This window comes from Marmota monax, unplaced genomic scaffold (assembly GCF_021218885.2).
Source record: "Marmota monax isolate L192 unplaced genomic scaffold, Marmota_monax_Labrador192_F-V1.1 WCK01_AAM20220418_F8-fsc00003, whole genome shotgun sequence".
Classification (NCBI taxonomy): Eukaryota; Metazoa; Chordata; class Mammalia; order Rodentia; family Sciuridae; genus Marmota; species Marmota monax.
In genome coordinates, this window is record NW_026694084.1 from 3,474,621 (window position 1) to 3,489,925 (window position 15,305).

The window sequence follows — 15,305 nt, forward strand, 5'->3', positions numbered from 1 at the left end:
TAATTGCACAAACTTGAGGCTGCCTTCGTTAAAATAAACGCTGGACTCAAGAAAACTCAACTTGGAAGAAACAGAGGAGATCCAAGTTTGCCAGAGAGTTTTCTTAATGCTCTGAATAATCTAGAGTTGGCAGAGCTAAGCAAGCAATGGAAGTATCTTGCCTATACATTCTCCCAACACTAGCATGCTCCAGCCCAGATGATGGCAACCACCTCACTCTCTCCATTGCTATCCTCACCTTTGTTTTGAGAACTGGACCACAGCAGAAGCAAGGTGAAGGTGAGCTTAGTAAGCAGTGGGATACTGAATTTACAACACTCCAGCCACAACTGATGGACCACTTACTGTGACTCTAAGGACAGCCATGTAGACATTTAATCCTCACAACCATCCTATGATGTAGAGAGTGATCTATAAAGTAGGAATTTTAATCATCCTCCTTTTACAGAGTGGGAAACTGAGACACTGAGAGGTGATGTGGCCTGTCTGCAGCGCCCTTCTTCCCCACTGCATTATATTGCCCATGATGGCAAAAGTAGCAATGATGGCAACTCTTGTACCTGAAATGCACGAACTCGTACCAATGTAAGAGGAAGGAGGAAGCTGATCATTTCAAGAGAAAGAGTACAGCTTCCAGATGTTCATGTTTTAGAGAGATAACATTCATCTCAGAGATACAGGGTGCTTTTATTTATTCCAGTTGTTTTCAACCCTAGCTACATACAAGAACCACCTGTGGTCTTTTTAAAAATACCACTACCCAGGGAATGTGGCTCAGTGGTTAAGCACTGCTGGTTCAATCCTTGGTACAAAAAAAAAAAAAAAAACCACTATCCAAAACCTACCCCAACCTGGGCATCAGTAATTTTTAAAAATTTTGCAAGCAACTCTGAGACCCAGGCAGGTTAGAAACCGTAGTTTACTTTAATCAAACACATTTAGAAGATTAAAAAATAGAATTAGCACATGATCCAGCAATCCTGCTACTGTGCATACATCCAAAAGAAATAAGTATGTTGAAAGAACATCTACACACCATGTTTATTTCAGTGCTCTTCACAATAGCCAAGAAACTGAACAACCTAAGTCTCCCTCAACAACCTAAGTGTCCCTCAAAGTTAGTAGATAAAATATAATGGAGTCCTACTCAGTCATAAAAAAAAAATGAAATCCTGTCATTTGTGACAACATGGACAGAACTAGAGATCATTACATTAACTAAAATAAGCCAGGCATAGAAAGACAAGTGTGGAATGATCTCACTCATGTGAAAATTTTAAAAAGTTGATTTCCCAGAAGTTGAGAGTAATTACCAGAGGTTGGGGCAAGGAGGGAAGAGGTTCTTCAGTAGCTACAAAGTTCAGTTAGAAAGGAGAACAAGTTCCAGTGTGCTATTGCACAGTTAGGTGACCATAGATAGCAAATGTGTGCGGTACCTCTCAGAAAGCTGGAAGAAGAGTTTCAATGTTTCACTATAAAGAAGTGGTCAATGTTCAAGTAGGAAGATACTTATAAACTGATTACACAAGATACACAAGTATCAAAAATTACATGGTACCCCATTAATATGAATGATTTTTGTGGTTTTAGGTAGCAGCCAAAAAATAAACTAAGTTTTAAAAAATAAAAAAATAATAACCAAAAAAGGACCATTTTTAGTGGTAAACATATCTGGAAACAGAAACAGATATCATTGAATAAAATTATTCAGTATAATAAAGTTACAAGAATTTAAAGGCTTCTGGCCTGGGGTTGTAGCTCAGTGGTTGAGCACTTGCCTTGCATGTGTGAGGAACTGGGTACGATCCTCAGCACCACATAAAAAACAAATAAGTATATAAAACAAACATATTGTGTCCATCTACAATTTAAAAAAAATTTTTTTAAAAAAGAATTTAGAGGCTTCCTCAAATAGGAAGAAAAGTTTGGGTTCATAGAACAGGGAGAAGAGAATTTTGGAAGATTTCTAGACCCAGAAGGAGATACTGAAGCTCCAACAATAGTTAGACCCTGAGGGGAAGATGGCGGGGAGACTGCAAACATAGATACAATACTTCACTGCCTGTATCCATACCTTTGCTTCAGATTGAGGCTTTGCAACTTCTCACACTCAACCTGGAGTCTGTCTCCTCTACCCTTGAACGTGCACTGATCAGGTGACTCACTTTGACCAAGCGCATGTGGTGGAGTGCCAATTCCAACCCAGGCCTCAGGGACCTTGCACACCCCGCTCCCTCACTTGTCAGACATCCTATGTGTCTCTGCAGCAAACTAGCAGACCACCACAGACCAGATCCCAAGTGTTCCAGTCAGGACCCCAGACCTGTGAGAGTCCCAGCAAGATGAGCACATTGGCCCACAATTAACACGAATGCCCATTGTGAGCAGGCAGCTGAAACCAGAAGAGCCACTCACCCATTGGCTCTAAGTTGCTAACAGAATTCTAACCATGAAGGTTGAGGATGATTCATGGTGTGGAGTGAGCTGTCGTGAGAAGAGTGAAGCCTAATGCTGTTTTAGGTTGTCTTGGGTCTGTGCTCTGAACCTCCTCCAAACACACCCAACTAGAGCCCAACCTTCAGTGAACACACAACCTCCGGTTACTGGTGAAGAAAGCAGAGAAGAGTGGGAGTAAAGAAATAGGAAGGCACAAGGCCCTGGGTTCAATCCCCATGCACCACAAAAAAAAAAAAAAAAAAAAAAAAGAAAAGAAAGAAAAAGAAATAGGAGGCCACTGGGATTGTTGGTGGAACCAGGTGTGTCTGACTGAGGTTGTCTGCATTTAATTAGGTGGTCAGAGTTCTGAACATTTATTCCCCAAAGTCCCAGGCCACCCCTGCACCCTGGCCTTATCGGAAACCTGAGTCAAGTGACTCCAAACCTCTGATCCCAACCAGCCCTCTGAAACTTTTCATTCCAACCAACAATCCCAGTGGCCTCCCAGGCCACCCTCTATGCTGTTTTCACAAGAGCCAGGGCTTCTGGGTTCCTGTGACCACCCTGTCCAGCCCCCACCTGGCACTTCTGGTCCTCAGATGAGGAGTTGAGAACCAGTGGGCACTCGGGAACACTCCAGATCACCCCAGCCATCAAATTCCTTCTCCCCAGGGCTTGTGCTTGGCCCCAGAGCCAGAGGAGCCTCACACAGAGCTGCTGACCTTCCGTGTCTTCAGGAGGGAAATCAAGGCCAGCTGAGATCACAGCCAACACCAGAAACAGAGAAGAGCCCACCCACAGCCCCGCCTCCTGCCCCTCTCTCCTGCCAACCAGGGTCAAAATTGTCTGTGTGTGCTGAGAATTTCCCCCATCGAATATTATGTCTCTTGAGGAGAAATAAAAAACTGCCACCTGGTTTCTCTTTCAAATTCCAAGAGAACAGACTTGATTTTTGCTCCCCAGATCTCCAGGGGGTGGGAAAGAGGGCAATTAAGTTCATTAGCCCTCCATCTGCTCGGTTTTTGTCATCCGTGTTTTGCACAGCTTGGAAACCCCTCTCCAGTGTTTGGGAGCCTGAGAGAAGAGGAGCTGTGGGCTAAATAAACTCCCTGCAGCCCTGGAGTCTCATCCTACAGCAAGAACAGGGCCCTTCCCCAGAGACACCAGGCAGGTCAGGTAAAAATTAATTGAATGTGAAGCCTTCTCCCCAGGCTGACTGCAAGCCCTGTGTGGAGCCTCTCAGGAGTTTTATGATAATTCATCTTGTATTTTGTGAGAGGGCAGCTATAGGGACACCTTGATCCTGGTCCCTGGGTTTCAGGGCCTGAGTGAGTCCCTCCCGTGGTGACTCACAGAGGCAGGCCCTGTGCCCATCTCTGTGGAAGCCGTGACCTTGTCAGTTAGCAGCTGTCACCGGGGGTGCCTCCACAGCCATCAAAGCCACCTCCAGGACTTGGATCATTCCCCCCACAGCTTACAGATTCATCTCCAGGCAGCTCTGTATACTCCACCCATAACTGTTCCCGAGCTGCTGGGCTACCTTAAAAGGTCCCCTCTGAGTCTCCACACATCCCACACACTTCCTGTTGCTAACAAATGAGTGTAGGCTTATCAAGTCTGTGTGCAAGGTCATTAAAAACCAGGGCCTGCAGGGTCAGCTTTCAGCAGGCAATTAGGACCCCAATTACCAGCCACTAACTACTATGAGGGACCTCTGAGCTTCCTGCAGCCAGGGAACTGTCAACCTTCCTTTGAAACCTACAAGTCTGGAAAATTTCAGGGTGTGGGTACAGGGGAAGGGGACAGTGTGACATAGCGGAGGGAGACCTGGTTGGGGACTCAGACACCCTTTAGCCAACAGTAGGGAGCACAGGACCCCAGGGGAGCAGGCACAGAGGCAGTGGTAGGTCTCACCCTTAGCACTGGCTTTCCCAACCAGCTCATATATCGTTCTCAACAACAGGGCTGCTTCTGCCTCTAAGGTAGCTTTTATTGGGTTTGTGGGACCCGGAATACCCTTTGGGCTTTGAAGTCCATAATAGTTACCCATGAGGGCTTCACCCCCAGGGTCTTCAACCCAGGACAGGCCAGCTCCCTGGACTCCTCTGGACTGCTCCCCTTCCTTGTCCTCCCCATCATCTCTCTCAGTGATTCTGGGGCTGCATTGTAACATAGCAGCCCCACTCAGACCTGGGATCAAATGCTGTTGATAAGCTGGGTGACTCTGGGCAAAGTCCTCAACCTCTCTGAGCCTGTCTTTCCTCTGTAAAATACCAATATTGTAATACCTAATGAGGTTGCTGGGAGATCTCCTAGAGATAGTGCATATGGTAGGACCCAAAGTAAGTGCTTGGCAAATGATAGCTATTATTTCACAGGGTGGAAAAATCTGGGAGGAGGGGGCAAAGTCATAGTGAGCAAGCGACAGAGCAGAGAACAGAGGACTGAGAGGCAAAGGGTCTGGATAGACTCCAGGGCGGCCACTCAATGGCCGTGTGTCCTTAGACGGGTCATTTGACCCCCACCAGGGGGAAGAACAGCACGTCTCTCACGGTGGTTGTGCCAGGGCATGTGGGAGCACACCCATCACGGGCATGATATCATAGACTCACAGCACATAAGAGCAGCAAGAGCCCTTGGAAACCATCTTTACAAGGGCATGCGGCAGTCTTATTCAGTGTCATGTCCCTCTAGCGCAGAGCCCGGAGCATAACCAAAGTCCATAAATGTTTGTTTTTTAATTAATTGATTTGGCTTCACTCTCTTGGCTTTAGAGAGGAAAACCATCATGAAGCACAGAGACCACCAGGCATCTGTGGAGGAGCCCAGGCTGACGCCCAGACCCCCGGTTCCCACCTTCTGGTTCACATTCTAGAAAATACCACCCTCTGTCCATTTCCATTGACCCAGCTCCTCCCACCCAGGACTTCAGCCCCCAGACCCCACTGTCTGGGAAGCAAGGGGTCAGAGGATTTAGGAAGCTGCTTCCAAACCCTGAGAGGCTCCCAGTAAGGTCTCCGCATGGCTGCTAGAAACCCATCTCCAGAGGGTCTGAAGGGAACTGACTATTAGGTAATCCAAGAGTCTTCCCTTACAGCTGATAGGGGAGGCACCGTCCTGGTGGTTGGCCATTTGTTCCTCGCACACACACATCAGAACTTATGAAATGGTAGAACTACCTATGTCTGCCTGCAATTGGAAGAAGCTGAAAGGGGAGGTGCTGGCAACAGCCAATAAAATGCCACCAACTCTGATAGAGCACTAATCTCTAGGGTATGTAAAGAACTCAAAAAGCTAAGCACCAAAAAAACAAATAACCCAGTCAATAAATGGGCCAAGGACCTGAACAGACACTTCTCCAAAGATGATGTATAATCAATCAACAAATATATGAAAAAATGCTTATCATCTCTAGCAATTAGAGAAATGCAAATCAAAACTACTCTAAGATATCATCTCACTCCAGTCAGAATGGCAGCTGTCATGAAGACAAACAACAGTAAGTGTTGACGAGGATGTGGGGGAAAAGATACACTGCTGGTGGAACTGCAAATTGGTGCAGCCAATATGGAAAGCAATATGGAGATTTCTTGGAAAATTGAGAATGGAACCACCATTTAACCCAGCTATCCCTCTCCTATACCCTAAGGACTTAAAAACAGCATACTACAGGGACTCAGCCACTTCAATATTTATAGCAGCACAATTCACAATAGCTAAACTGTGGAACCAACCTAGATGCCCTTCAATAGATGAATGGGTTTTTTAAATGTGGTATATATACACAATGGAATATTACTCAGCAATAAAAGAGAATAAAATCATGGTATTTGCAGGTAAATGAGAAGATAATGCTAAGTGAAGTTAGCCAAAAAACCAAATGCTGAATGTTTTCTCTGATATAAGGAGGCTGATTCATAGTGGAGTAGGGAGAGGGAGCATGGGAGGAATAGATGAACTCTAGATAGGACAGAGGGGTTGGAGGGGAAGAGAGGGGAAGGGAGGGGCAGGGGGTAATTAATGATGGTGGAATGTGAAGGACATTATTATCCAAAGTACATGTATAAAGCCACAGATTAGTGTGAATATACATTGTATACAACCAGAGATATAAAAAAACTGTACTCTTTATGTGTAATAAGAATTGAAATGCATTCTGCTATCAGATACAAATTTAAAAAATAATTTTAAAAAAAGAATGATGAGGAGAGACATATGAGGACAATCAGAGGCCACACCTGAGACCACCCCTCCCACCTGACAGGGAGACTCAGGACTAATTAAGAGAAATGGGAAGAAGGCTAGAAATCGCAGGTGGCAGCAGGGATATTGTGAACCTACTTATACCCTCTATCTAGGATGGAATAGGAAACATGTTTTACATGTATTTTAATAACACACATATAACGCCAATTTCCTGAAGATCACTTATAACTAGTCTAAGAACTTTATAATTAGTCTCCAAAATTGTCACAATCTCTAGAATCCTAATACTAACATATTCTTACATGCTATGTTATTGGAATAATGTGTCAAATGTGCTGAGACACGAAAACACATGAATAAAAGATACCATTAACTGAAGAAAAAAAAAGTCACCAACTCTGAAAGTCGGGGACAATCCACAAGTCAGTAACGTAGAAACACACAGTTGTGACCGGGAGCACAGGCCCCGCCCAGGCCCCAGCTCTTTCTCCAGTCACTCAGAGCCTTTAGCTTGTCAAACACTCAAGACCTCACAAACCAGGAACCTGGCCACAACCACCAGGCCCTCTCTTCTGAGTTTACCAGGACCTCTAAAACACATCTGTACGGGGTCAAATTTAGTGTCTCGGGATGTGGATACTAAGCCATGTTGGCTGGATGCTATTGCTGTTTTAGAAGAAGTCTGCTGTCCATTTTCAGAAGCCAGGAGACTAGCTTTTGCATTTTGAAAGGCAGGGCTCTTCCACCTCTGAGAACCTTATCAGGCGTTTATCCCAAAGGTTAGGTCAGTGCTCATGGAAGTGTGGTTAGGAGACCTGCTCTACCAGAATCTCCCAGGAAGTTTGTGCAAGTACCTAATTCCTGTTATTAGCATGTGAGAGTATTTCCTAAAACATGTTCTGTGGAACAGTCAACCTGTGAGACCCTCCTAAAGTTTTCTTGGATAAATAGGTATGGAAAGAGGTACATACTCTACTCCTCCCAACCCGAGACTTACGAAGCCACATCAACCACTCTGAGAAAGTTTGCTGTGGTAAAATGTAGTGGGCATTTACGGTTCTGCCCGCCTGCGCTTCTTCTGCAAAGGCACGTAGGTTTCCTTCTGGGAAACAACACCCTTCCTCCCATTCACCCTGACTCTACATTTTATGTAGTCCTGTTTCTTGAGACCATTTAGTGCTGCTTCACACACACACACACACACACACACTCACACACATACACACACACACACACACACTCCCACTTACAGGCCCCTAGCACAGAACTACACACATGCAAAAGATTATTAGAGCTGAGCCTCTCAAATCACAACGCCCCTAGAAATTGTCCTTGAGTTGCTGTTTCTAAGATTTCTAAATTTTTCCCAAGATCTTGTATATCCGGAAATATGACCATTCTGCCTTTCTCTTAATTCCTATGAACTATTTTAAATTTTTTCCAATACTCTCCCTTTTTCCTTAAGTTAACTTATCTTGGTTTCTGTTGCCTGTAACCAATGAACTCTAGTTGATGCAAGAAACCTACTTCCATGCGAGATATATATATATATATATATATATATATATATATATATATATATATATATAATGGAATTTTATTCAGCAATAAGGAAAAATTAAATTATGGCATTTGCAGGAAAATGGATAGAACTAGATACCATCATGTTAAGTGAATTAAGTCAAACTCAGAAGGTTAAGGGATGTTTTCTCTCACATGTAGAACCTAGAGGGAAAAAGGAAAAGGAAAGTTCAGGCTGGATCTCCTAAAAATCAAAGGAAGGGGAAGAAAAAATAATCAAAGGAAGATCAGGAGAGGAATGGGACCATGTAATAGGAGACAGGAAGTGCAGGGAAATGGTATTAGCCAAATTATATTGTTCTGTGATGTGCATGTATGAATATGTAACAACAAATCCCATCAACATGTATAACTGTAATGCGCCAATTTTTTAAAAAAAGGTGAAAAAAAAAAGAAACGTATTTCCCATATGAGAAAAAATAAAGATGGACTGTTACCAAATACCATTTATAAAAATTAACTCAAAATGGGTCAAGGACATAAATGTAAGACCTAAAATCATAAAACTCTAAGAAGACAGAGAGCAAAAGCTTCATGACATTGGATTTGGCAGTGATTCCTTGGATATGACACGAGAGGGACAGACAACAAAAGAAAAAGATAAGTTGGACTCCATCAAAATTAAACACTTTTGTGCATCAAAGGACACTATCAACAGAGTAAAAAGGCAACCCCCAGAATGAGAGAAAATATTTGAAATTCATATGTCTAAGAAGGGATTAATATTTAGAACATATAAAGAACCACAACAAACTAAATTAAACAAAACTAAACTAAACAAACCAAAAAAAAAATTTTAATGGGCAAAGGACTTAAATAGATATTTCTCCAGAGATGATACACAAAAGACCAATAGGAACACAAAACAATGTCCAACATCACTGATCACTAGGGAAAGGCAAATCAAAATCACAATGAAGCACCTCGTCATACCCAGTGTGAATTGTTATTATATGGAAAAAGAAAGAAAATAGGAAGTGTCGGTGAGGATAGGGAGAAAATGGAACTCTTGTAATATAAAATGATGAAGCCATTGTGAAAAACAGTATGGCAGTTTCTCAAAAAATTAAAAGGAATTAAATCATACGATCCATCATTTCCACTTTGGGGTATATGCCCCAAAGACTTGAAAGTAGGGACTTGAACGTGGGGTATTTCTACACGCATGTTCATAGCAGCATTATACACAGAGCCAAAAGTTGGAAGCAACCCAAGGATCCATTGCCAGTGAATGGATAAACAGAATGTGGAAAAGACGGACAATGGAATATTATTCAGGAAAGAAATTCTGACATGTTTTCTAACTTGAAGAAACATTGTGCTCTGTGAAAGGAACTAATTGCAAAAGGACAAATACCATATGATTCCACATGTATGAAGAACATGCAGTAGTCAAGTTCACAGAGATAGGAAGTAGAATGGTGATAGCCAGGAGCTAAAGAGAGAGGGGAGTGGGGTGTTACCATTTAAGGGGTACAGAATTCAGTTTCAGTTGATGAAAATTTTCTGGATATAGACGGTGGTTATGGTTGCACAACAGGGTGAGTACACTTCATGCCAAAGAACTGTACACTTAAAAACGATTAAAATAGTAAATTACATGTTAGGTATATTTTGCCACAATATAAATAAAAAACCAATTTCACTTCCTTTAACCTGAACATATTTGACCAGGGAAGATTATACTGTTGACATTCAGGTTGCTTAGCCTCCTCCGACCTGCTTAAAGGCTTTCTGAAATTCTCAGCCTGTTCTCAGCTGCTAAGAGAGAACTCCTTTAGCTAAGGAAACTCTTCCCCTGTAAAACCCCTAAGAGACAGATGGCTTTTTAAATTCATTTACTCAATTTCTTCATTCAGATGAAAAAAAAAATGGAGCCTTAGAAAGAGGAGTTACTTGCCCTAATTACCCATCTGGAAACCTGCAGACCCAGGATTCAAAGCCTGAAAACTGGATTCCTGTGCCACCCCCTTCTCAGTCACTTCATGTCGTGTCTTCAGCCACCTTCTCACATAGCTGCACACTGGCATCTTCCTTCTCAGTCACAAATCGGGTAGATTCTTTGGGTCTACTTTTCTCTTTGTTGCCATATTTACAATCATAACCAGAAGCACTTTGAGACCCTAGATGCCCATTTATCTTTTGGATACAGCATTGTTCTGCTTAATAGCAGGAGAACGGACCACTTTGCCCTCCAACTGAGTTTTAATCAGTCAAATGTCCTCATCATCAGCTTCCAAGATATCAGTTCTCATTGCCTAGTCTGTATGGAGACACAATAAAGGAAGTTAAATTAAGAGTTCCCTTGTTTCACTCCCAGAAGAGGTAATGTTGGCTTCTCCCCAGTTGCTAATGTTTTTGAACTGGCTTTATATATTCCAAGGGAAAATGCTTAAGTCCAACCTGAGAGCAAAGTAGATGAATATCTATCTCTGTCTACACCACGGAGTGAGCTGGAGGTTGGACACTGAGAGACCCACCTACAGCACAGTCTTTTCCCCATGCCAGTCAGACACACGCCTGTAATTCTCCCTCAAATATTGTTGAAGCACTTGAAATGAAAACAAGCCCTTATACCAACTCATATGTGTGCAGCACTGCAATGACCGTGAAGGATTTGAATACCCTTTAGATTACAGATCACTTTTACTTAGCCCAGTCTGTCATCTTTAAAACCCTGAGGTTGGGATCATTATTCTTATTTTATATATGAAAGTTTTAAAACTCACTCATCATTTGCAAAAGCCAAGACTGGTATCTAAAGCTTTCCACTCCAAAACTAGTGTTCTGTTCTCTCACGTAAGCTCTTAGCTTTTATCAACATCTCAGACACCCTTCTTTCACCTGGCAGGAGCCTAAAGCCTGGGACAAGTGAGTTTGGACAGCTGTGCCAAGAAGAAAGAAGTTTGGAGAAGAGCCTTCAGCTCAATAAGGAAGGTCCAAGCAAAAATGAGCAAAGAGCTCCTCTGTGCCTGCCATGGTATGGACACAGGTGACATGCAGCATGCTCTGGTGGGAAGAGAAATGAGCTGGGATCTGGAGCCCTAGGTTCCAGGCCAACTGGGCTACCAAGTCTCCTGCAGCAAATCACATTCCATTTTGGGTTTCAATATTTCTGTATGTAAAAAAGGAGTAGGAGGACTTGGTATCTGAGGTCCTCTTCAGCTCTAAACTTGAGTCATCTTTGAGTTGGTCTACATGTGCTGCCAGGAGACAAAGAAAGTGAAGTAAACATTAGTCATCTCCATCCTCATCCACGTTGTCATCTTGGCAGTGACTCAGATAATGCACACATGGCAATTAACATGTGCCCTTCCCACAGAGCTAGGTGGAGGTGTCTGAGACACCCACCTGCCTCCTTGGGCTGCATATTCATAGCTGTAGTAGTTCTTGTCCAAAAGACATCTGGAGGCCCTGACTCTTTCATTTTTATTTTTCCACTCCAACTCAGAACTACTTTTGCCCAATCATTCCTCAAATAATCCAAGCTCCTCACAAGCTGTTTCCAAATATTGAAACACATTATGGCCGGCCACCAGCTCCATCTTATAATCAAATAGATGAATCACAAGGCAATTTCCTTCGGATTTTTTTTTAATAGGATTTCCACTCCTACCTCATTGCCTTGTCTGGCCTGATGTTTACAGAAAAAGAAATGACTACTTTCAAATATATCTCATCATGATTTTTTGTCAAATAAAAGCTGGCTGACTGCTGGAGGCACACTCCTCAGAACTCCTCATGTGCTGGGCCTGTTTTATGATACTCACTCAGGTGCCCTTCCTTTGCATCTGTGGGTCTCCACTCCCCAGAAGGGAACTTTTGCCAGCATTCACAGGAGGGCTAGATTTCCCCATCAGGTGTTTATTTTAAAACATCTGCCAGCTACATCTGCAGCTTTTAAATTAGACTGGTTTAAATGTGTAAGTATATATTTGTGTATATTCATGTACATATATATGGGGATGTGTCTATACATATGTGTGTGTAAAATTGAAAATACGTTTTAAGAAACTGCCCTCCAAAACTGTTTCATTACCCACAGGGCAGCCACATTTCTCCAAATCAAAGGACTGCCTTCAGGCCTCTGGGTGATACTAGCAAGAGTATTTCTCAATTCGCCTGCATTTTGATTTTTCTTAAAGTCTGACATTAAAAAGGAATCTTCTCCACTTTAAATCAAGAGCCTGAACACTTCGGTGCAATAGAAGATGCAGGGACACTCTTGTCCTTGTTTTTTTTACTACAGTCCCAGCGAACCTAAATAACAATGACTCGTCTTAAGCTTCAGAAAGGGCACACACCTCGTGAATGCTCACTGTCCTTGGCAGATTCTGAAATAATTAAGATGTTGACAGCATCCGCAGTTGGGGAACATAAAAATTGAGATGTGGAAGGAGATGAGAGTCTAGTTGATATGCGAAGTTATTCTAACTGCTATATTCATATTTAACTGGGAGCTCTCTTTCCTACGTCTACTCTGTTCTCCAGCACCCATGGGTGCGGTGGGGGATCACCTGTGCAGTGAGAACTTATGTCCTTGATTTGCATATATTTGTTTGTAGCCACATGACAAGAAAAGCAGGTATCTGGCTTTTACTTCCTCATTCTGCTGTGGATTAGACTGGACCAATAATTGCTGGTTTAGGGGGCCTTGCAGCTCGGAGGCTGTTTTCTAGGTAGTTTCAACCCTGGAATCCTCTTCCTTACTCCAGGGAAATCTATACCTGGCGCGCATGCGCTCTGGTCCCACTTGGACATTTTTTTCCACGCTGCCATGTTCTGCCCTACTCTGGCCACTGCAGTCCTCAGGCTTCAGTGCTTTGTGAGCCCTTCTCCTGCAAAACCACCAGATAGGTGCACTCTCTAGGCCCAAGAAACACATCTCAGGCATGTTCTGAAGTGAGGCCTCTCCCACGACAGACCTCCCTTCCTTTGCCTGAAACACCTCACTCCACCCTCTAGCGCAGGGGCAAAGGGGGTATTCTGATCAGTCTTCCCCCGTGGGGCTCCTGCCTTCTGGCTTCAGCCAGCCTCAGCACTCCAGGGTGATGTCCTAAGCAGCACCATCTTAATGGGTCACACCCTTTTCTGAAATATGAAGCACCTGTATTGCCTTGCGAGCCAAGTCCAAACTTCTCTGCCTGGAACTCAGCCTCATCCTATGATCGCTCTCTGACTTATCATTCCAGCTAACTCACTCTCCACCTCTAGAGTAGAGGGCAAGTTAATAAGTTAACAGGTTAAGTGCCTCACGGTTAGTCCTCATGATGTTCTTGTGAGACAGCTACTATTTTTTCTTGGTTTTCAGATGAAGAAATTGAGACTAATCCAGGCTATGAACTTATCCTACATAACCCAGTGTGTTCAGGTTCCTAGGGCTGCTGACATTCCCATAAACCTGGTGGCTTGAATGGACAGAAATTGACTCTTGAAATTCTGGAGGCTGGAAACCCCACATCCTGGTGTCTGCAGGGCCATGCTCCCTAGGGAAGTCTCTAGAGGAGAATCCTTCCTTGGCTCTTCCAACTCTGGTGGTCCCACATATTCCCTGCAGGTAACTGCACCACCCTCATCTTGACATAGCCCATTTGTCTCCTCTGCACTCCACACATTGGATTTGGGACCCACCCTAAAACCAAGCTGGCTTCCTTTTGAGATCCTTAACTAATTACATCTGTTCAAAGACCCTGCTTCCCAATTAGGTCACATTTTGAGGTTCAGGTGGAACTTGGACTTGGGGGGGACTCTATTCCACCCACTCTACTCATGTAAGAAATTGACACTGGGTTTATCTGACTCCGGCCTCAACATTTAACTCTGTGCTTCATGCCTGCCAGAAGGCTCTTGGCCAAACTGAATTTCTCTCACTTTTCTAAACAGATATCTCCCTTCCCTGCCGCTCTGTCTTTGCTCCTGCTATTTTCTTTATAGAGACCAATCTTTCCTTTTTTCTTTCCTTCCACCAACCTTACTCCTAGAAATCTTCAAAATGAAACTCAATGCCGTTTCCCCCAAGAAGACACCCAGGACTGCATGGGCCAGCCAGGAAACTCTTCCTCCCACCTGCACGTCCACTGCCTTACCTCACATCTCTGATGGCCATTATTGTCTTTGACCTCACATTCTAGATTTTTGTGCAGTTGTTTTCACTGGCCACCAGCCCCGATTCCTGCCAATGTTAACCATAGTTAAGTTTCTTAAAGGCAAAGATGCCTTTTCTCCCTTGTATTCTGCATAGCACCTTGCATAAGCAGCTTCTTAACTCTGGCCAAGTGAATTCTTAATCACCTCTTTCCCTGCAATAATACCTTGTGTATTAGCAAGCAAAAATGTGGAATGTATAAAATCCAGCTATTTCCAGTGCTCCTACCTTGCCCAAATGGAATTTTTTTTTAAAGGCCAATTTACTTTTCCTCATCTAATTCAATCATTTTAATAACTTTTTTCTTCATTCAAATTTTATCTAATAGGAACAAATCCAGGCCCTTCCAAGTATAATAATCCCACAAGTCTTTTCATTTTCTTTCTATTTCCAATGCCACCTTCGTTGGCTTTTGGGAACAGTCAGATTTACTGCCCTCAAGGTTTCCGAGGACAAGAACAACATCTTAGTCATCATGACATTCCCAGCACCCATCAGTGTCTGAATATCCAACAAAGTCTGAAGAAAGTGTGAGTGAGCGAAGGTGTGGACGCTGCGTTAGAGTAGGAAAAGTCTCAGTTCTCCCTGGAAGAGAACTTCTGCTTTTGCAGGTCTGAGGTCATCCTCACCGGGCCCATGAGGCAGATAATGCTGCCATCCTGACACATTACAGATGGGAAACAGAGGCCAGGAGAGAGTAAGGAACTTCACTTGGCCACACTTCCAATAAACATTAAAACCCAGGTCCATCTGGCTGTGGAGTTGTAGCTCTTAACTAAAAATCTCCTCAGATTGCTGTGTTGCCTGCATTGTCCCACCCTGGCTCAAGCTGGGGAGCCCTAGTGGGTCAATCCTGCCTAGGAGGCCTGGGATCTGTTGGCCATTTGGCTGGGGAGGTCTGAAAAAGATCTGAGGAAGGTTGATATGCAGGGTGTGT